The sequence below is a fragment of the Fundulus heteroclitus genome, chromosome 8 (assembly GCF_011125445.2).
Source record: "Fundulus heteroclitus isolate FHET01 chromosome 8, MU-UCD_Fhet_4.1, whole genome shotgun sequence".
Classification (NCBI taxonomy): Eukaryota; Metazoa; Chordata; class Actinopteri; order Cyprinodontiformes; family Fundulidae; genus Fundulus; species Fundulus heteroclitus.
In genome coordinates, this window is record NC_046368.1 from 30712164 (window position 1) to 30734710 (window position 22547).

Consider the following 22547-nt stretch of genomic DNA (forward strand, 5'->3'; position numbering starts at 1 on the left):
AACAAGTTAGGCTCCTGACTGATCTTCCTCCTGTCAGATTCAGGTTTAAAGTCATCTTCAAATTTGACCAACATGTTTTTTTTTCTGATTAGGAGTAATGTTATCGTTTTTAAAACAGCCCAACTTCAGTCCCAACTTGAATCTTGATTCAGAATCTGTAGAAGGAGCAACAGATTAGGGTGATGGCACGGAGGCTTCCGGTCTCAAATACCTGGAGCTCATTACCGCAGATAAATCATCCAAAATGCCAGAGGAAACACGCAAAATGCTGGCCAGCTATTAAAGGAAGTGTTTGATTACTCTAATATTAATACAGTTTTCTGAAGTTATTTTGAGAAGGGTATAGATAAGTGACAAAGTAATGCCTTTTTGAGCCTAAATGTTAATAAAAACAGATTTAAAGCTTTTAATGTTAAAAAAAATTCTACCCTTATTTTTATACATAATCTAGGTTGACAATAAAAATATGTAATGACAAAATTACACCTCTTGTACATTTTCCTATTATCTTTTGAAAAATGTTGGTGTCGGTTCCCAATTGTCACCAACATCCTGGTTGAATTAAAATAACCCAAACCTGCCAGGTGTCTGTGTAGCTCTGTGATTTTGGCTCAGAATTAAAGTTCTTAACATTTATAGATTTGAGCAACAAGTAATGTTAAAAATGTTAGTCTGTGATTTAAAGACAGAATTCTGAAAACGGTGATATTTTCCTACTCTTCTGTTTTGGGCTAAATGCCTAAATCAAAGCAATGAGATGTCATAAGGAAAAGTTTACATTTGATTTTGTAATAATTTGATTAATTATATGACATTTAAACTATGGATCTGTCAGTAATTGAAATTAAAATGTATAATTGTAAATTTACCATATTTACTATGGATATAAACTGTTTATGTTTGGAACATTCTGGTAAAACATTTATCTGCTGAGATCCGTGAATGTTCTGGTGGGAGATTCTGTCGGCTGTGTACCCATCATTCTGGAAGGGCTGCAGAAAAAAAAAACCTGAAGCAGTTATTGAGAAACAAGACTGAGGAGGTCATTGAAATGTGAAAGATTTTGTTTCATTATTAATAATATTTCATCCCGGGGCGCGCATGTGGGGCAGCGGGTAGCGGGACCCATATACAGAGGCCTTAGTCCTCGACGCGGTCGACCCGGGTTCGAATCCGACCCGCGGTCCTTTGCCGCATGTCTCTCCCTCTTCCTGTCAGCCTACTTTTGGAAAAAGCGAGCCAATAGAGCCGCAAAAAATCCCCCCAAAAAAAAATCCCCCCAAAAAAAATAAAATAAAATAAATAATAATAGTATTTCATCCCCAGAGATGAGCTTCCATTGCGTCTCGCAGACATCGGAGCACCTGTCTGTGACTCGGTCTTTGGGAATGTCTGCCACGTCACCATCACGCTGATGACTGCTTCAAACTGTCTCACTTTGTCAGAGTGTTTTTGTCGGGTGTCAGCTGGACGTGTGAATGACACAGGTGTCCAGGTAGGTGCCCTGACCTATGACCTCTCCTGTTAGAATGACCTCACGCTGCCAGATCTCTGTGAGTTAAGCCCTACGGTGAAATGACTGGCATTTCAGGCAGCTCCTCGCAGTTGTCTCCTGTCAGTGAGCGTCTGAAGTACTGTTCTTTCTCTGTTGTGTCCCGTCCTGCGTGTCCCTCTGTAGTTCCCCTTCAGCTGGGACTACAGAGGGACATGCTAGCCGTTTCCATCCAATCAGCTCTCACCCCCCACACAAAAGGTAGAAATCATAAAGACGGGTTGGCTAGACGTTCTCCTTCAGGACATAAAAACCTACATAAATACAAGAACAAAGGAAGACATAACAGCATTTTTTTTTTTTTACCATTTACCTATGCTAAAATAATAGTTGAAGCCTGTGGTAAGCGTGACCAGAAGGTTTGTAAGGCCAGCAGATGGACATGGAGAGGAAATGCCTTGAGACATGCGCTGGATTGTGGAATATCCCTGGCAGTTGGGTGAGGCTGGATTAGTTTACGCCCGCTCATTGCTTTCACGGTAACTCTATCTCTTGGGTATGTAAGCTTCACCCAGCCTGCACTATAAAGTACTGGACCCTCTCAGTAAACACAAAACCTTTCCGTAACATATTGTGTTCCTTGCACCTTGGTTAATGCTGTTGGAATAAAGTGAAAGGCAGCGGTCCCAATTCAAATCTTTTCAGTTACAGTGCTGATAAAAAAGCAGATTTCTTCTTTTTGAGTTTTCTGTCATCAACTTAATTTTAAAGTAAGATGAACATAATCCGAGCAAATAAAAAGGCAGTTTTCAAAAGCTCTGCAGGCCTCGCCTCAATTAAGGTCAGTTTTCATGACTCAGCAATATAAATGACACTGGGCAAAAATGGTCTCCATGGGAGAGTTCCAAGGCCAAAACCATTGCTTGGTAAAAAAAAAACAAAAAAAAAAACAGAAAGGCCTGTCTCATATTCTCCAGAAAATATCTTGATCATCATCTTGACATTTTGGGACTCAGACAACCAAAATGAAAACGTTTAGAAGGTGAGTCACGATACAGCCGGTGTAAAACTAACAGACTATTTTAGGAAAAGAACATCATATCTACAGTCCAACATGGTGTTGGTAGTGTGACGGCCTGGAGCTAACTTGATGTTTCAAAAACTGAAGGACTTACCCTAACTGATGGAATCATAATTTTGGTTTTCTAGCAGACAATCCGGAGGGAGAACGATGGGTCATCAGTTCGGACTTTAAGCTCAAGCATGCTTGGATTATGCAGCAGGACGGCGACCCAAAGCACATCAGCAAGCCCACCTCTGAATTCTTAGAAAATTAAATTAGACTTAACTCTGAATGAGATGCTGAGAGATAATCTTAAACTGGCTGTTCTGTTTAAAACAAGATGAACTGTGACAAACAGGCCAGGACGAGGACCCTTAGTTATGTTCCCAAGACGCGCAGTGGGCAGAATGGAACCATAAGTAAAAACCTCCAAGGCTTACTGCTCGTCATCTGCAGAAAAGATTTTCTTTCTGGCATCACCATGTCTCCATAACAACCACTAAACACTATCTACATTGCAGCAGGTTGCTTGAGAGCAAAGCCTAAGAAAAGTCTTTTACAGTCCTACCATCACAAATGCAAACGCACTGAGTTTATATCACTGCTGGGAGGTCAGCTATGATGAGTTTAACAGAGTCCAAATCCATCCAGCGAAAATTACATAGCAAATAATACTTTTCTATGTCATTTATTGAAAAGATGCAAAATGCCCACTTGATGCATCATTGTGGGCAAGCATGGGATGATGATAACTGGAAAGAGCCTCCAAGAAAAACAGCCATGCTAGTGTATTTTTCAGGCTCTACTCTAAGATCTGAAGATGTTTTTTCAGATAGACATCTTAGAATTAAATGGCATTTCATAACGAAATGAGCTGGATTGGATTACACCATTAATGAATGAACTCGACAGTAGGTCGGTGGAACTGAAGTTGATTCTGTTTGTATTGGGCCGAGTTACAAATGGATTGGGAAGGATTGCATGAAGAAGGATGTGACCTGAACTTTAGTGCCATAGCATGACATGTGTCATGACTTGAGTTCACCAGTCCATCAGTAAAGACCACCACACTTACGTACAAAGAGTATGTACACACAAAAATGAGGCATATTCCCTCCTGTTCACTAATTGGACCAGGATGTAAAATATTTAGGCACAATTTTCCATACCTGGATTCTTTGAGTGTGCTGTTTTAGTATTTAAGCCCACATCTTGTTTAGACAAAAAAAAATGAATGTCTTCATACTCAAGACCCTGGACGCTCACCTGGCATTTAAAGAGTTCATAATTCAACTCACACAGTGCACAGTGGCGCAGTGGGTAGCGCTGTTGCCTTGCAGCAAGAAGGTCCTGGGTTCGAGTACACCCCTGGGTCTTTCTGCATGGAGTTTGCATGTTCTCCCTGTGCATGCGTGGGTTCTCTCTGGGTACTCTGGCTTCCTCCCACAGACCAAAAACATGACTGTTAAGTTAATTGGCTTCTCCAAATTGTCCTTAGGTGTGTGTGCGTGTGAATGGTTGTTTGTCCCGTTTGTTGCCCTGCGACAGACTGGCGACCTGTCCAGGTTTTACCCCGCCTCTCGCCCAGTGAACGCTGGAGATAGGCACCAGCAACCCCTGCGACCCCATGAGGGATTAAGCGGTTCGGAAAATGGATGGATGGATGGATAATTCAACTCCTCCGCCAATTTGAACAGTCCTGAAAATGTTAGAATAAAAATAGGCCTACAGGATCACAGATCCTCCACAATGTGGTGGGCATGAGCTACTTTCTCACATATTTATCTCCTGGATCAGAGACTACCAGACAAACAGACCAGTTTCCGAGACTGAAGGGTTGTGCGTCTGACCAAGTAGCAAGCAGCACAGGAGTACCACAGGCGACTGTCCTCTCACTGTTCCTTTTCACTCTTTACACATCAGACTTCCAATACAAGACAGACTCCTGTCGTCTGCATAACTACTCAGAGGACTCTGCAGTAATTGGATGCATCAGAGATGGACAGGAAGCTGATTCAAGGACCGCTTTGTGGCGTGGTGTGGAAACAATCTTCTCATTCTGAATGTGAATAAAACAAAGGAGATGATTGTAGATTTCAGGAGAAACAGGGATAGGTCCAACGCTATTACTATACATGGCAATAAAATTACAATTAATTAAATTAATTAATTAATTAAAATTACATACTCCACCAGTGTATGTAATACACTGGTGGAGTATGAATACCTCAGTGTTCACCTGGACAAGAAACTGGACGGTAGACACAACTGTGAAGCTGTCTACAAGAAGGGGACCGAGCAGACTGTACTTCCTGGAGAAACTTAGGTCCTTCAAGGTTTGCATATAGATTCTGCAGATAACTATAAGTCTGTTGTAGAGAGCGTGATCTCCTCTGCCATCATCTGTTGGGGTAGCAGCATCAGAGCAACTAACTTAAAGAAGCTGAACAAGCTGAAATAGAAGGCCGGCTCTGCTTGGAGACTCTTCTAGAACCTCTGGAGATGACTGTGCAAAGAAGGATCCTTCATGAAATGAAAAACATTATGGACAACGCTAAGCATCCTCTGCATCAAACCAATGTACAACAGAGTTTCTTCAGTCAGAGGCTTCTCCAGATCTGCTGTAAGACAGACCGCTACAGGAGATCCTTCCTGTCTGCATCCATCAGCATCTTCAACAACTCTTTGAAGAACCCCCTCTAACACGAGTTACAACAACATCTAATTTACCTTTGGGAATAATAAAGTAGTATTAAATTGAATTGAATGTTTGAAATTGAACCTACTTGAAGACCTCTTTGCTAAAATAGTGCCATGTCTGGATCTTCTGATCCAAGCATGGAGTCCAAGTTAAACTCCCAGCAGAGTTTAGCAAACTCCACATGTTTTGTGTTGTGATAATAGAATAAGAAAGGATTTTTCCTGTTATAACTCCCATAGGTTGGCAAGCAGTGTGCGAAATACCTGTCAATGTTTGGGAGGGGTCCTCATCTCCGGATTGTTGCGCAATACCGATCTAAATTTTCTCAATATGCAGTAGGCCTATAACATTACAATGTCAAAGTCAAAGTCAGCTTTAATGTCAATTCTTCACATTCACCAGACATACAAGGACTCAAGAGGATTTTTCTCATTCACCAACAGTGAATGAGATAAAGTGCACAGGCACAACAGATCATATCAGTCCCTAATACTAAAATTTAAAATTTTTTGTATTAATTGTTGTCAACGTTATGTCTTTCTTCTGTTTTGCGCGCACATGCCTAATTTGCATACGCAAACAGGATTGGCTGGTTCCACTTGGCAAAAAACAGAACATATTTGTGGAAAAAAAAAATTGAATTTTAAATACTGGACATGTTGAGCTTAAAAACATTTTAGTGAACATTAGTGACAAAAAATATTTAATTTTTAATTTTTTTTTGACACAATTTAAGACCCCCTTTAAATTTTGAGTGGATCTCATGGGTTAATCGGGGGGGGTCGAGCCCCCCCTCACCCACCTGTATTTCGCACTCTGTTGGCAAGTAAATCGATTATAATATGGTTCTCATAGATACTAGGATACTCAAGAAGCTACTCTTTGCTGCAGCTCTCTAACAGTAAGCGTTGGAGAATATTGTACACACCTCTCCCTCCTGCTCACTGTGTGTAGTGACAAAAAACCTGGATGAGCATTGTGACCAGAAGACTTAAAGCAATAGGTCAATGTCAAGGGTTTCTAATCAGAGGTTCCCAGAAACTCTGACCACGTAGCATAGTTGGTATAAATGACAGAAATCCAAAGGCCACATTTATTTTAAATTGGTTGTAAGGGGAAACCAGTAATTATGGCCAATGGTGAGGAAGTTTCCCCCCCGCTAAATAAATGCATTTAAATTAAAGGTTTGAGTTTTCTCTTTTTGGTGAAAGATTAAGCTGCTTTAATACAAGGTTAGTTAACTTGAAAGCGTTTCACTCATCTTTACCAGGGCCGCCTACAAATTAGTCTGCGTCTCCTGGATCCAGAACGTCAGACTCCACCGATCCCGCCGACTGCCTTTTTCCTCCCGTCTGCCCCGGCCTGACGGGAGCGGACAGCTGAGCGTAATCCTCCCGCCGAGCAGATGCTGGACGCGCTGATATCTCAGACATGCAGGCAGGTTTGATCTGCGAGGGAGTTTGTGTGTAACGAGTAGACGCGTCAGCTATTGGGCCAGTAATCCTGGGCCCTCGCTCCAAGACCACAGAGGGCCCCTGAGTGTCAGCAACACATTTTTCTCCCCTGGACACACACACACACACACACACGCACACATAAACACACACACGCACACACACACGTCCTTGTTTAAAATACAGAGTCAGGACCGTGTCTGGACTTCCATTCACCTTTAAGCCTTTCTAAGGCCTGACCCTAACCTAAACCTAATTGACACCTTAGTGCTAAGACCAAAAAAAGGTCCTCTCTTTACTGGTAAAATGAAAAGAAATGTTCTCGCTCAGCTGCAAGTACAAGAACGCACACACGCACACACACAAACACTGCATCAGTGACACCTCACAGCTAAATATACTATAGTGACAGCAACAGGTGACCGCGCTCCTCCGCAGACATGCACTTAGCTCGGACATAGGAGGTCACAGGGTGTGTGTGTGCGTGTGTGGGCGTGCGTGTGTGTGTGTGTGTGTATGCGTTGGGCGGTGTTGGATTGTGGACTACCTCAGCTGCTCACTTTGCAGAATACTCAGACCCAAACGCTGCCCAGCTCGGGCTGCCCCGCTCTCCAAAGCCAGCTGGTCTGGCTTAACAACGCTGCTTTTATTCACCTTTTTTTTTTTCCCCCCCGGCTTCGGTTCGTCTTGTTTGACACAAGGGACTGATTGAGCAAACCCACAGCTGGAGCTGCTGGGAGTCCTTCCAGGTGAAGAGAGAAGAGAAAGCACTGGTGAGTGAGCTGATGTCAGAGAAACGCGTTTGACGGACATGAGAAGGAGAACAGTGGGGGGGGGGGGGAAACCTCAGAAGAATACTGCAGATTAGTGAAGAGACATCCCAGACAAGATGAAGAACTGATCCTTTTTATGTGGAAAAAGTTGATACTGATAACAACCTTAAGTCCTGAACTGGACTAAATGTTGAAAAGCAAATGATTCTTTAGTCAGAGTTGGTTTCTGTACAGACAAACTTTATAAACCTGGGCTGTCTTTTACACAGAAGGCAGACAGAGCGGTTTACCTTTGCATAATCTTTCTGCACCTTGAGCGCAGTTTTTTTTTTTTCATATTTTCAGCAATGCTAACAACATCTTCAGCTGCTGTCTGTCCCACTTCGCTCTGAAGTGCAACATAAATACAAAAAGCTTCCCATCATCTGAACAAATACACCTGCAGCGCGTGAAGCCAATTTTAAATACCCATCATTGCCTTTTATTGGTGTGTAAGTGCTTACGAAATAGCTTTTGATGTATTTTTTTACTTTGACTCTCATTTTTCTTATTTTGGTTAAATCAAGACAGACTCAAACTAGAACAAACTGTGGAGAATGGATTAATGAATGTTAAAAATCTGAGTTGCAGAACCTTTATTTTGGTAAAACACGCACTTTGGGTACAGATGGAAGAAGTCTATAGGGTGAATAAATTCAGGAGCCCCTGCTCATGCAGTTGTCTCAGTTTAATTTATCTTACCTGCTTAGCCGGTGGCACCGTCTTGTTTGAAGGATGCATCCTTTAAATAGCGTTGAGTGAACTTTAGATATTTGACATTTACATGATTTTCCATAATAAGTGATTTATCTCATGGTGTCCAACTGCTCTTTGCTGTAAATTGAAGGCAGCTGTTTGAATGGGGCCCACACTTGGAGCATTAGTGTACCCTAATGCTGTGGTTTGTGGCATATGTGTGTATGAAAGGGCATTTTTATTAAACTAGAATTACCCAAAGGTGCAGAGATTCAGTTGATATCATGGTCAAATGTCCTGTAGCTTTAAACTTTAAACATTTTTCTTCAAGTACTTGAGTTTAACATTTTTGTGATCGTTTCACTTACATGAAGTAATGTAAAATATGTAAAAATGTTTAATTATAATGAAATTTGTTTTATTTGTCATGTTTATACAGCAGCAATGCCTTTTCACATGAGTAACATATGAGTAAAAAAGATCCATATATGAATAGAGAATTGCGGATTCTAATCCTATGTCTAAAAAAAATGGCATCTTGATTGATTATTAATTTTTTCCTCCAACAACCTACTATGAACAAGTAAGATGTTTCAATGGTTTTGTTCTTCCTCAGCTAAATTTAGGATTTAACACAGAGTCAGTGGTCTGTGAATGCTTTTAGATTTCAGTCTTTTTTACAACTGCATGGACTGAAACATCTGATCTGTTAGTTAACAAATGTTACTTTGCCTTTGCCATGCTTCCTAATTAGGATTTTTGAGAAAAAAAAATCTATTTTGATTTTATCTAATTAATTAATCTTTTTCCTTGGAAAATACATCTTGGAAATTGGATTTACTACAATGAAACATTAAAAAACAAAACTAGCAAAAGCAATATAATAGCTTTATTCCTTCTTTAAAAATCGAATGAAAGCTTTTTGTGTGTAAAGAAAAGACAGGCATAAAGTTACATTTGACTTGATTTTCTTTTCATAATTTCATCATAATAAAAGCCTTAATTGCTTACAACTTCCATGACTTCCCTTGCAGTGACTAAGTGCATGCAACGAAAAGAGTTTTTAGATGTCCATACTCATCAAGCTTTCAGATATTTTCTGTTCTTTGCTCATCTTTGAGAACAAGACTGGACAGCGCCTCCTACAGTCACACAGTACAATGGTTGCAGAATTAGAAGCCGGTCGGAATGGTCGGAATGGGATAATAATCCTCCAAACTCAAGTGTTCTGAGACATGTTTATCACCATTAAAAACGACATTTCTTTTGTGTAAATATGATTTGGATTTTAAGATTTAAACGTGACACATAAAAAATCAAGCCAAATTTAAATTTCTTCTCTTCTATTTTAACCATGGAAAAATAAGCCGGGGCTTGTATTTTTCCGATATATTTTCACACTATAATTAGGATACCCGTTTTGTTCAATTAAAGGTCCCTGAAAACGTAGTTAATTAAATCAGTAGAACATGCCCGGACCCTTTCCAGGTTTTATACCGAAATGAAAACTACATAATTAAGTTACAAATTAGTGCTTTTTAGAAAAGCTGCACTTTCCGTTATGTCCACAGGGTGTCAGTGTTATACTTGTCCTGCTCTGTCTAAACTATGTGCTCTCATAGTTTTGAATACCTGTTGAAAGCGTAATTTAAAGCAAATACACTATTTTTTTTATTGGGTTACATGTCGTTTATGTGTTTACTCTTTTTTTTATTAACAGTGGCAATGTTATTTTCTGGCGTTTCCTTTATTCATTTGCCTCATTTGTCTTCACTCTGCGCGTGCCTCTTGTGTGTGGGCGCGTGACGATGCTGCCTGACGTCCGTCCGTCCAGGTGCTTACTCACTGACAGCCCGGGAAGCGCGTGCTCTGCTCCGGGAGGAGAGGAGTCGCTGGATGGACTGAAGTGAACCGCTGGACGGAGACACGCTGCAGCGGGACGTGGCGTGACGAATTACGCGCAAGGTAAGCGGCTGTGTGAGAGGACAGAGTCCGGTAAATGTGATGCGGGAGTGGACGCGTGATTTGACAGGTCAGGTAGAAAGAAAAGTGGAGGTTTCTCCGCTCTTTTTGTCCCCGTTACTGTTTTTGAATTTAAAACATTAGAAGCATCGGATAAGAGTGTGTGAAGGAGCTGGAGAACTTTTACTGCCAAACCTGCGCGTAAGCTGCGTAAGCTGCTGCTTCTTACTGAAAAGGGAGCTTCTAGGCAAGAGCTCGGAGCTGAGCGGAGTACTTTGTGTCCAGAGCCGTGGACGGGTCGAGTTTCCCGCCTTGGACTTGTGGGAATACTTTGGACATTTTCCTGCCAGAGATTCATTGCACTGCGCGAGGAAAGAGAGCTTCAACTGTTTCTCCTCAGAGTAGGACAAGCGGGGGTGAAAGTAAGTGATAGAAAACACTCTTAAAGCGGCCGGAACTCATTATCTGGTCACTTTACAACCACACACTTCACTGTGTTTTTATCAGGGTTTTAATGTGATAGACCAACAAGTCTGTTTGCGTAGCCTGTGCCTCTGGAGATCAGGATCCGACTGGATGGAGAGTGTCTGCCAAAATCAAAGTCTTACCCCAGAGTAAAACTTAAGTAACTTAAGTAAAATTTGAAGATTGAAACCATATAACTCTGGCCTTTGACTGGGCCATTCTAAAACACCAGTAGGCTTTGATCTTAATCCATTGACCGCCACCATTGAGGGAGCATGATCCTACCTCCCCCATGTTTTACCATGTTTTTTTTTTTATGCTTTTTGATGCAGTGAAGTTTGTGGTAACGTGACAAAATATGAAAAGGTTTCCGGGATGTGGGTTTGTAGCTAGGCATTCTATTCTATCGGCATGTCAGCTTTGAGCTCCTGAGAAGCAGTTTAGCAATGTTCCTCCTCATTGAGTATGTCCAGATAAACTTCATCTTTTGTTTAACCCAATAACATGTTAACTCTTAGTTTCTAAGCAAAAGCAAGATTCCTGCTTAGTTCAGTGATGCTTGTTCGGGTTCTGACAAAAAATTTTGTCTGAACAGTCTGTTTTCTTGAATATTTGCTGACATAAAGTCAAAAATTAATGGCATAGTCTAGGATTTCATGTAATAGAACCACAATTTTTGTGTGAAAAGAAATCAAAAATCAATTTATATTGAGTATTAATACCAAAGCCTCACTTCCTGTTTTAATCCCTCAAAAACATTTATTGACGTTTTTAAGATTATTCATGCTATAACTTGGTTTGTTTTATTTTTAACCAAACAAAAAGGTAAGAACAAATAAAAAGTGGTTTGAAAATGAAATTCCCTCTCTTAGTTCCTGTTGTGACCTCAAAGATCGGTCAACGACTGGTCCCAGACCAGCAGGAAACCCTGCATAACGCTTTCCTATTTTCCAATGTTGCCACTACAAATATATACTCAGGTTGAAGCTAAGGCCTACTTCACGTTTAGCCGGATATCTGGGAAAACAAATACCTTTGTCTGCGTTTTGGTCTTTTATCCAGACGAGAAATTCACTTTCCATCAATAAAAGTTCAGTTCTGAAAACTCCGGCCAAAGGGGAGATTTCTGACAGCCCCATTTTTGTGTCTGCGACTGTATGTGACAAAAAGGAGTTTTAGGGTCTGGCACTTCATGATCTACGACAAATAATGCGGCGCTGATGTCACAAGGGCGACCATTGTCATAGACTTGGCCATGCAGTGGAGGAAAAATGAATGCTAGTGCTGAGGAGCTGATTACTACGTTGGTGTTGTGATTGACTGTTTACAATATGTATCTAATCAATGTTAAACTGAAGAAATTATTGCTACGGAATCAACGTCATCGCCAATGGTTATGGCAGGAAAGGCAACCTCACAGCCTTTCCTGTCTCAATTTCGTTCCACATCGCCATTGTTTTGAAAGATTGTGACTGGCTGACACTGGATTTAGCTTTACAGTACACTTCCCCCCCTATGGACAAAGATTAAAACAACGCTCTGTGGCGAATTTGTGCGGGTTCGTGTGGATGAAAACTTTTCAGAAATCGATCCCAGGCATACAATATTATTTAAAAAAATCAATTATGTCTGGGAGAGATTTGTTTTTATAAAGACCCAGCTACGTGTGGACAAGACCTACAGCAGGTTATACATCATCAAAGATAAAGTCTGTCACCATGCCAGAATCATAAAATATGTTTGTTTGTGAACTAGACACTGCTGTCTGTTGTTGTTTATTTTAACAACTGATTTGGCACCTCACTGTCATCTGTTCAAATATACAGCACATCTACATATAATGTCTGGTAGTAAATGAAACTTACTTATGGCTTAGTGCTTATGGCCTTCTAGTTATTTGACAGTGAATGTTACTTAGGGATGGATGTTCAAAGCGAGAATTTTATTTAAAAATCCATAACTCAATGGATTGTGCGATGCTGATTCTTTTTCAGTAGGAGTTGGGAAGCTTGTTTGAGTTAGATAGAGCTAAATGAAGGTCAAATCTAGAAGAAAACCTGGAGTTGCTCAACATTCTGAAAGACTAGACTGGAGACAAGGTTTCCCCCTTTCAGCAGGGCACTGGCCCTGCAGAGATCCATGCGCATTTCATCCTTCCATACATCTTTTCACTGCTGAAGCAAAGATCGCCAAGACCTCCCTCTTCCTAGTTTCCTCCTCCAATTCAGCTTGGATAATCCCAAGTTTTTCACCACCCATGTGACCTAATCTCCTCAACTACACCACATCCCTAAGAAAGCATTCAGAAGCCATCCTAACCAGAGGCCCAAACCAGCTTAACTGGCTCGTCTTGACAGGGAGAAGCAGAGGCTCTGCTCTGAGCTTCTGAGCAGCTAAGCTGTCTACCTCCAGTTGTCCAGGGACCAAATGGCCCTTCCTAAGGAGTCTGACAGCCAAACCCCCCCGAAGTACCCCCATCGGACAGGGATAAGGTTTCAAGTCTCTTCCAAGTGAAGCAAACACAAGAAAGACTGGTGGGCAGACTTCTGTGCATTCCTGAACTTTCTTAAAGAACTGGTTCTGCATTCAGTGGCCATGATGAAACCTTCCTGTGTTTCCCCTGAATGTGAGGTGTAGCAGGACTCTCATTTCCAGCACTGGCATAGACAGTCACTAACACGGAGAGCAAGGGGAGACTCTGGGTATGTGGTTCAGTGTGTGTCTCACAAAGGGACTGAAGAGTTGTTTATTAAAGGGAGTTCCTCACCATGCCACATGTGCAAGGTCATGTTATGTCCGTAGTGCACATTTGAGAACTTTAAAGCCTTTTTCTATTATTTAGTCTGCTTCCGTTTGTTAAACTCCGATGCTTTTGATTATATTTCAATTTTTTTCCAATGTGCTCTTGGTACATTCTGAAACATTGTGCAGCCCTGTGACTTCAAGTTTCACTTTTATTAAACTTCATTTGAGCCTTCTGTCAAAGTCATAAGCTGTTTTTACAGTAAAGCTTTCCTGATCTTTACTGTCTGGAACCAGAGGTTGAAGATCAACAAGCATGCTTTAATAGCAGGGGAAAAGCTTCAGGATGGGACCGCTTAGGGTTCACTACAGTTCTGTCCTCTGCAAAACTCTAGAACCAGATGTGACGGTGAGTGCAACAAGCCTAAACAACAGTTCAAAGGTTTCTCCGTAACGTGTTCCTTCTCAGTTCTGTGAGCAAGAACCTGACCAGATTGTTGAAACCAGCACTGCTCATGAGTCCTGGCTCATGTACAGGGCCGTGCAAAAGTATTGCCACCTCCTCATCTTGAAAATCCACAAAGCTTTTTGGAGATTTAATTTGAAGATCAACACAAACTATATTACAACTGGGAAGTAGAGGAGGAATGATAGATATGTTTAAATTTTATTTTGAAAGCCAAATAAACTTCAGAAGTTACCCAATTAATAAATGTGTATGATTTAATGCCAGTATGAATCCAGCTGTTGGGTAGAGACCATTAGGGAACAACCAGCATCATGAAGACCAAGGAACTCAGCAGACATGTCAGGGAGAAAGTTCTGGTTCAGTTTAAACCAGGATCAGGTTCTGAAGCAATATCCAGAGAGGCTGAGGTTAACCCTCCATCAGGACAATGCACCTACACAGATGAGCAAGAGCTACAATGGAATAATTTAGATCAAGAATGGCCTAATCAAAGTCTAGACCTAAATCCAGATAAAAATACACAAAATTTGAAAATTGGTGTTAACAGAGGCTGTTTAGCCAGTCTGACTTAGGTTGAGCTATTTTACAAAGAAGACTGGACACAAGTTTCCCCCAAAGCACTTGCAGCTTCGCTTAATGCTAATAGTGGTTCTACAGAGAGTGGCTCAGATTGTCCTATCGTCTTTGAATAAAGTACGTTTTGTAAGATAACAAACTGTATAATTTGAAGAGGGGGGGGGGCTTTTTCTGAAAACAATATTGTAGTCTCTGTCTTTGGCTTCTGTTTTATGCTGGTCCACATATTTGGTAGCCTTGGTTTTAACTTCAGGCTGCAGTGATGAGTTTCTTTTTAAAGAGAGGGTTTGTTGGAAACCAGCAGATGCTTAGATGCTTCCAAGACGGCACAACTGTTCTTTTTGTCTGCACCTCATGCTCCTCAGTCCCCAAGGCCGTTCACATCTCCCAGTAAACCGCTGTAGCCTGCTATCAAAGGGTCTCAGACAGAGGAGGGTTTGTGCAAAAGTCACACAACATCCCTACTGGAATTATCACAAGGCTACATAACCAGGAGAGGCTGACACCTGCTTTATTCAATTCAATTCAATTTTATTTATAAAGCGCCAGCTCACAACAAGTCAAATTCAATCAAATCATCCAGACAGATTGGTCAGAAAGTTTCTTATCTAAGGAGACCCGGCAGATTGCGTTGAGTCTTGACAAGCAGTATTCACTCCTCCTGAAAGAGCGTAGCGTAACAGTGGACAGTCGTCTGCATTGTCGATGGCTTTGCAGCAATCCCTCATACTGAGCATGCATGAAGCGAGAGTGGAAACCCCCCCTTTAACAGGGAGGAAAACCTCCAGCAGAACCAGACTCAGTGTGAATGGTTATCTGCCTTGACCGACTGGAGGTTAGAGAAGACAGAGCAGAGACACAACAAGCACATAGGCACTTTCCTTTCTATGTTATATGGTAATAGCAAATGACCTGCCCCCCTGGATGGTGTCACAGCTAACAGAATGCCAAACCAGTTACTATGAAGAGAAAAAAAGACAGTGAATATAAAGTTAAAAGTTGAAATAACAACAAATGATGCAAATTGGAGAACAGTAGGAGAACTCAACAGAGTAAGATAAATAGACCTTGATGTCCTCCAGCAGCCTAAAGCTCTCCATTAGAAGAGTTTTTTCCACATAGTCAGTGTGGGAAGAACACGAAAAAAGTTTGTTTTAGCTTTGTCTGTACATAGTGCACGAGACGCTGAGCTGCAGAAGTCAGCTCCACGTCATGTCAGACCTGCCGGGTGGACGGTGGAAGGGGGCACAGAGAGCTGATCACGCGGAGAGCTTAAAGTTAAGCTACTTGTAAAGACTGCGAACATCGGGGACGTGCAGTGCTACAAGGACAGGAGTGCCCCGCTTGGATAATTTATAGAGTAAATGCCGCAAGTGAGCGGAATTGGCCTGTTCGACTGCTTAAACCACCGGAGTAGAACTGCTGTACTGCAGGAACACAGATGACATTTCAGTTTCTCCAACTTCAGCACGGCCATCTAAATCCTGTCCAATCACAGTACAGTAGTCGGACACCCCTTGAGAAAATAGTTCTGCCCAGACGTTGTGTTGAGGACATGCAGGGAGAACTTGAAAGACAGGGCTGGGAGAACAAAATAACGCTGCGGGAACGAGAATAAATGTCTCGTTTCTCATGGAGTATCTAGCAGCCTTAACCCTATAGCAGCATAACTACAGAGATAGCTCAGGATAACCTAAACCACTCTAACTAGAAGCTTTGTCAAAAAGGAAAGTTTTAAGATTAGTCTTAAAAGTAAGTTCAAATTCTATTCTTGATTTAAAGGCATACTATGCAACATTTTTCAGTTAATTAATGTGTTCCATACTGTTTTGGATGATTAAATGAGTAATTTCAGGTCGAACAAAGGTTTTCTCGGCCGCCCTGGTGGTCTGTGGGGGAAATACCGTGCTTGCAATTGCAGGAGCCCTCGGCCCGCACCCACAGGCTCAGAAGTCTCGTGCAAGACCGCGAGAGTCGGTCTTGCTTTACGGCGAGACTGTGTTAGTCATTGTTTGTACTGCTGTTTTTTCGACTTTTCGTTGCGTTCGCCTGTCTGCTAAGCTCAAAACAACCGCGCCTGGCTTGACGGAGAAACCAGAACAGCTGAGCATCTTTATGACAGTGCGCTTTTACTTTCGCCCTCTGGGGGGAGCCTCGCTGGAAAATCAACCCCGGTTGCATAGTATACCTTTAACAGGAAGCCAATGAAGGGAAGCTAAAATGAGAGAATTACTTGTTAATTGCCATCAAAGCTTCTGCTGCAGCAATCTTTTTCTTTAGCTGCAAAACAAATTGGTTGTAACAATTTTACTACCAGTCTTAATCTTTCATAGTTTGTTGACAATGTTTGAAGAAACCTAACACAACAATTCTGGGTCAGCTTTTTGGTATAAGCAACACAGGTGGTTGCTGAGGGCACCGGCTGTTGAAGGGGGCACTACTGCAACAACAACAAAATAAAGCCAGTAATAAAAAAAAAAGTGAAATATAGGATCAATGTACAGCCCTGACTGGTTCCCTTTTCTCATCCTCTCCATTGAAAATTCAAAAATTGAGAAAATATAGAATAACCCGCCCCTACCATGTTGCTTTTTATCCTGATGGACCTCCCACTGGTTGCAATTAAATGCAGCATAAAAGAAAATTGAACCTTCCCACAATAAGCAGATCCAATGTCAGTAGGCGAAGACATGTCTAAATGAATTTTCAGCATGTCTGAAAGACATTTTCTAAGATGTTCCTTAGGTTTTCTTCCTGAAACAGCCAGGAACTGATGTTAGATTAGCCATATAGGAGCTCACCTGGTGAATGCTTGTTGGACTATGTTTCCTCTGTGAATAGGACAAGGAGAGGTCAATAATCAATTAATAATAGTTTTTTTTATACTCCTAAATATCTTTTTACTCCATATGTATGTATGTATGTATGTATGTGTATATATCTATATCTATATATATCTATATCTATATATATATCTGTATATATATCTATATATATATCTATATATATATATTTATATATCTATATATCTATATATATATATATATATATATATATATATATATATATATATATATATATATATATATATATATATATATATATATATATGGGACTTATTTATAACAAAAGCTTCTGGTTCAATTGAAATCCAGTCTTATGCAGCCCAGTTTGCTTATTACTTTTTTATGTCAGTTTCCTTTATTTGCTCCTTTCATATTAATAAAACAATAAAACAAGTCTCAGTGGATGATGAAACTCTCAAATGAAGCTTTTCACCTCTCATCTTAAAAATCATTTGACACACATCTTAGTTTTAGCAGAATTGGATAACAGAACAGTAAAGCAAAGAACAGTAAGCAATGTAAGCTGCATCTTCCATGCAGATTTTAATTTTCTTTTATTCCAGCTTGGCCAAATGTTTGACCTTCTCCAAAGGACACTATTTTAGAAAACCAGCAATATCTATTATGAAAAACTGTCTTACAACCTTCTGTTATTATGCTAAAAGTTGTGAATTAAATATGTTTGATGTTAGATATAGTTTACACAGAGCACATCAGCTACTACATATTATTTATTGAAGTCAAAAACCATATTTCCTGACAGTAGACTCAGGCCCCGTCCACACGGAGACGAGATTAGGTGTATCCGCATAGGAAGTTTATTGTTGAGGCTGTGCATGCATGGATACATGGATCCGTCGTTTTAGGAGACCATAAACGATCATTTTTGAACAGGTTCCAGAGTGGATGATTTTCACAAAACTGATTTCATGTTTCCGTGTATACATGCATGCAGCACCTTTTTTCTGAACCAATGACGTCATAGCTTTGCCCTTCTCCATAACTCGCATGCACCTCACTCACAAATAACTACAAAGATGATGTCATCGGGTGTTGCGTCCATGCTAATGCAAATTTAAGCCCCATTTACACTACCCTTGTTAAACCGATCCATGCCGAGCTCAGTCCGAGCTTGGATCAGTTAACCAAGCCGAGCCTCGTTCTGACGACCGTTTACACACCACGCAATCTCGGTTCCTTGGTTTCCTCGCCTCCTAGTGACAATCTGCGGTACTACTGCAAAATTGTGTGTCATGTTAGGGAAGCTAATATTTTTAAGGATAGATGAAATGTCAGCTGACCGCATGGAGATGTCGCGGTCTGCACATGCGCTCTTTGTTATCAGAAAACCGGGCAAGAAAAAAAACAGGCCGAGCTCACACCTGGAATTGGTTTGCATTTAGCGCGGTCCGGTTGTGTCTAGCTCGGTTCAGTTCAGTTTGATTACCATTTACACTCGATAGTTATCTCAGTTACCGAGCTCGGACTGGTCTCGACTCAGTTAAAAAAGGGTAGTGTAAATGGGGTAATAGTCTTTGTTAAGGCTGTTAGTAGCGTCCTCGGACTCTTGCTCTCTAACAAGTCTGCTCTTCATGACGTGTCCCCTGCCAACTCACATAAAGTTCGCGTGGAACATGCGTAGATGTTTGTGGCAGATCCCCCGCCATGTTGCTGTCTTTACTTCACATGAGCTGTCTGTGTATGGCCAGTGTTTTTTTTACCGATTACAGCGCTTTAAGTGGAGCTGCATCGTGCGGACGCAAATTGTTTCTTAATCGTTTATGAAAACTTAGTGTGTTTATCTCGTGTGGATGGGGCCTAAGTAGAATATAGCAAAATAATTTAAACTGTCGGTTGTTCAAGTAGATTTAAAACGTCTCCAGAATATTTGAGATGGCAATGTTATAAAATGAACAGCACCTGATTCAGCATCAAGGAATGCTCACAGTTCTGCATACGCTTCCTTTCTGTCAAGAGAGCTTGATCCCCAAAAAGTCCCTCTCCACCCCACCTCCAGCTGCAGTGCCCTCGCCAGTCATCCTGCAGCCTCAGGCCAATTCGGCTGTCTCCGGATCTCGCTTATCTGCAACAGCCTGGCAGGGAATACGAGGGCATGTCCACATGTCACCTATTAGCTGTTGCTCCGGGCTGTGTGCTTTGTATACACATGTAGTCACAACAAATGCTGCACACAGACAGCCTTAGAAGTTCGACATATTGGGAAAGATTGTTCAGAGAGCGCTGGAAGCGCAGTGTTTGACAGCTGATTTCCATTTCTCTCTGCGTTCAACGTTTACTCTCAATTCTGCCAACCAGAAACCAGCTGTATTATCCTTTGGGGTAAAAAGTTCACTCTTTTATTTTTGGAATCCTTCTGTTTTACGCAGTCTATAAATAGTAGGAAGGTTTGTGAAGACGCACAGGGGGGAGCTGGTTGGAGATTTTACCGTCATCCTGGAAATGATCAAACCCCTCCTGAAACGACACCTTGATGCTGATTTCTACCATTTGAAGCAACGTTCCCTGAACAGCTCACGTCTTTGCTCGACCTAATATTCCCTTTTAAACTCCAACATGCTGAGTGTGCGTGCCTGAGTGCCACTGATTTACGCTGTGTTGTGGTGTTTCTTTGACTCAAGCTCTAGATATTCCCATAATAATGCCCAGTCGGCATGTCACTACTTGCTGCAGATGATTCTGATGCTATCACAACACCAGTCTTAATGTTCTTGTGGTGTCATGACAGAACACATCAGTTAGGGTTTAATGCCAGAAGCCATCGGTTAGGGCGTTATGGAGGCAGATAACCAACAGAGAGAATGTTCCATGCTGTTTGTTTGTGCATCAGCCATTTGTAATTGTTTGTGTTTTTACCAAGTATGTGCCTCAGATGTGCCATTCTGGATGAGAAACATTAGGATGTTTTGCAAAAAAAAAACCTTTATTTTTCAAACAAAAGAAACCCATTTAGATGGTTCCTAGATCAGTGTGTTCATGTCATGTTAGTATAATATCGATAACTTTGTCTTTAACTTCTCTTAATATGTCACCACAGTCCGATGTTGCGGAGAGAGAGTGATAGTAGAACGTAGTCTCTTGCTTTGTCAACTCTCTCCACAGCCCCTCAGACTTATCTGTGCCATCTTGGTTTTTCACATTTTTTATGACACAATCTACTCAATGGTTTGTTTTTTTTTTTAGACCAGCACAAAGGAAGCATATAATTCTGAAGTAAAAAGAAAGCAATACAAGGTTTTCAAACTTTTGTGCAGCTGGAAAGTAGCTTTTATAATTCAGCCCCTGAGTCAATTTTCTGTTGATCCGGTATTTGCTATAATTTTAGCTGCAAATATCTTGGAACATGTATTCTACAAGTTTTGCACATCTTTAGAAATCTTGTCACAAACTGTCAAAATGATTTAGACCTAGACTTTGACTGAACACCAGAATTTGCTTTGATCTGAACCCTTCCTTTGTGGCTCTGGATGTATGCCGAGGGTCGTCGTTCTCCTGAAAGGTGAACCTCTGCCCCAGTCTAAGGTCTTTGTAAGCTGGTAACAGGTTTTCTTAAAGGAATGTCCTGTACTTTGCTCTATCTGTCTTCCCGTCAACTCAGACCAGCTGTCCTGTCCCCACCGCTATGTTTTCTTGTTAAAAGGTTGTTTTCAAGTCAATGTGCAGTGTTAGTTTTCCTTCAGACCTAATGTTTTACGTGAAGGGCAAGAAGTTACATTTTGGTCACATCTGACCAGAACGCCATCGTCCACATGTATGCAGTGCCCCGACTGCGGCTTGCTGCAGTAAAGGCATTGACCTGCTGGATGTTCACACGAGACCCAACCACATGCCCCAGGAGTTTACATGTTATCACGATAGCGGTAGATGTTCGTTCACCCCTCTGCCAATGCTGCAATAGCCTGTGACGTTATCCACATAGTTACCATCAGACTCCAAACACAGCATCCCCAGGCCCTTTCACTCATATCCAAAGATTTTGATCAGGCTTCCTATCTTCCACTCTCCATCACCTTTACCCCGTATGTTACCTACAGCACCAGAGACAATAAAATGCTGGACTTATTGTATTCCAACAACAAGCGGACAAACAGCTCATCACCCCTCCCTCCCCTGGGGCTTCAGATCACAACCTGGTTTATCTGCAGCCTGTGTATAAACCCCTTGTTCACAGAGAACAAGCTGTGAGACGAACAGTGAAGAGATGGTCTGAGGAGACTGAAGAAGCTCTGATGGACTGTTTCAGCTCCACTCTGTGCTCCTCATGAAGTGGACATTGGTAGCATTACAGACTGCATCATGGACTACGTTAACTTCTGTGTTGACAATACCTACCCTTCACAAAGGTACAATGTTTCTCCAGTAACAAGCCCTGTATGAATGCTGAAATAAAGGCTGTCCTAAAGGAGAAGAATTTAGCCTCTAGAGGAGCTGAGAGCTTTGCTGAACGGACTGAAAAGGAAGATCAGGGATGGAAAGAACATGTACAGGAAGAAGATAAAGGACCAGCTGCAGCAGAACAATATCACTGAAATTAGTTCTTTCTAGTAAAAAAATACCCTTTGGATATCTTGGTTGACATTCTTCCTATCCACGATCAATATTTCAGCCATCTCAAACATCTTTCTTCCTATGACAAATTGCACATTTTGAGATGTCTTCAACTTATTTATTCTGTTGTTCAGATCCAACTGCATCTGTTGGGAATCTTTATCTCCATCAACAGAATAGTTCTTCCAACAAATGTCAGAATTTATTTCCTTTGATAAAATCCACTGAATATGATTAGAATGGTTTGAAAATATTAAAATGGTATGTTTGCAGTGTTTTCACCTTTAGTATCACCTCCAACCTGTAGATAAATAAAACTCCATGTAAGAAACCTTTATTACATGGTCAACTCAGTAGCTTTCAGCTTTAAATCCCTAATCCCTACTGTGCTTACCGATAACGGAGAGTAGTAATTGTAAGAGATAACAAACAGGTACTTTCAGCTAAGCCGAGGTGCTCAGTGGTTAGAAAGAAACTCCTGTCTTATAGTCCGGCCCTTTTAAAAATTGCAGATGCCTTAGTTCAGCTTATGGCAGAGCTGAACTCTGCAGACGGTGTTATTTGCATTCTGACATGGCCGCTTGTTTCACTTCCTCCTGAGCGCTGCGTAACCCCCTGAGGAAGCCGGTTGATGGGCGTGTCTGGGAGACACAGATACAGTGACATGCAAACAGACAGCGCGATGCCTGTCTGTGCGTGCACA

At 41.4% G+C, this 22547-nt stretch overlaps 1 protein-coding gene across 4 annotated transcripts in view; it reads left to right on the forward strand.

Annotated features, from left to right (window-relative positions):
* The first annotated feature begins 7258 nt into the window (after nt 1–7258).
* The window catches only part of mef2ca (myocyte enhancer factor 2ca), a 41589-nt gene continuing 26300 nt past the window's right edge, over nt 7259–22547 (forward strand). The window contains exons 1-3 of one of the 4 annotated variants that reach the window (XM_021309029.2): nt 7259–7483; nt 10053–10183; nt 10417–10602. The gene's annotated coding sequence lies outside the window, so the exon portion shown is untranslated. The remainder of the gene's footprint in view (nt 7484–10052; nt 10184–10416; nt 10603–22547) is intronic. The other 3 variants (XM_021309030.2, XM_012849671.3, XM_012849674.3) reach the window with 3 other exon arrangements.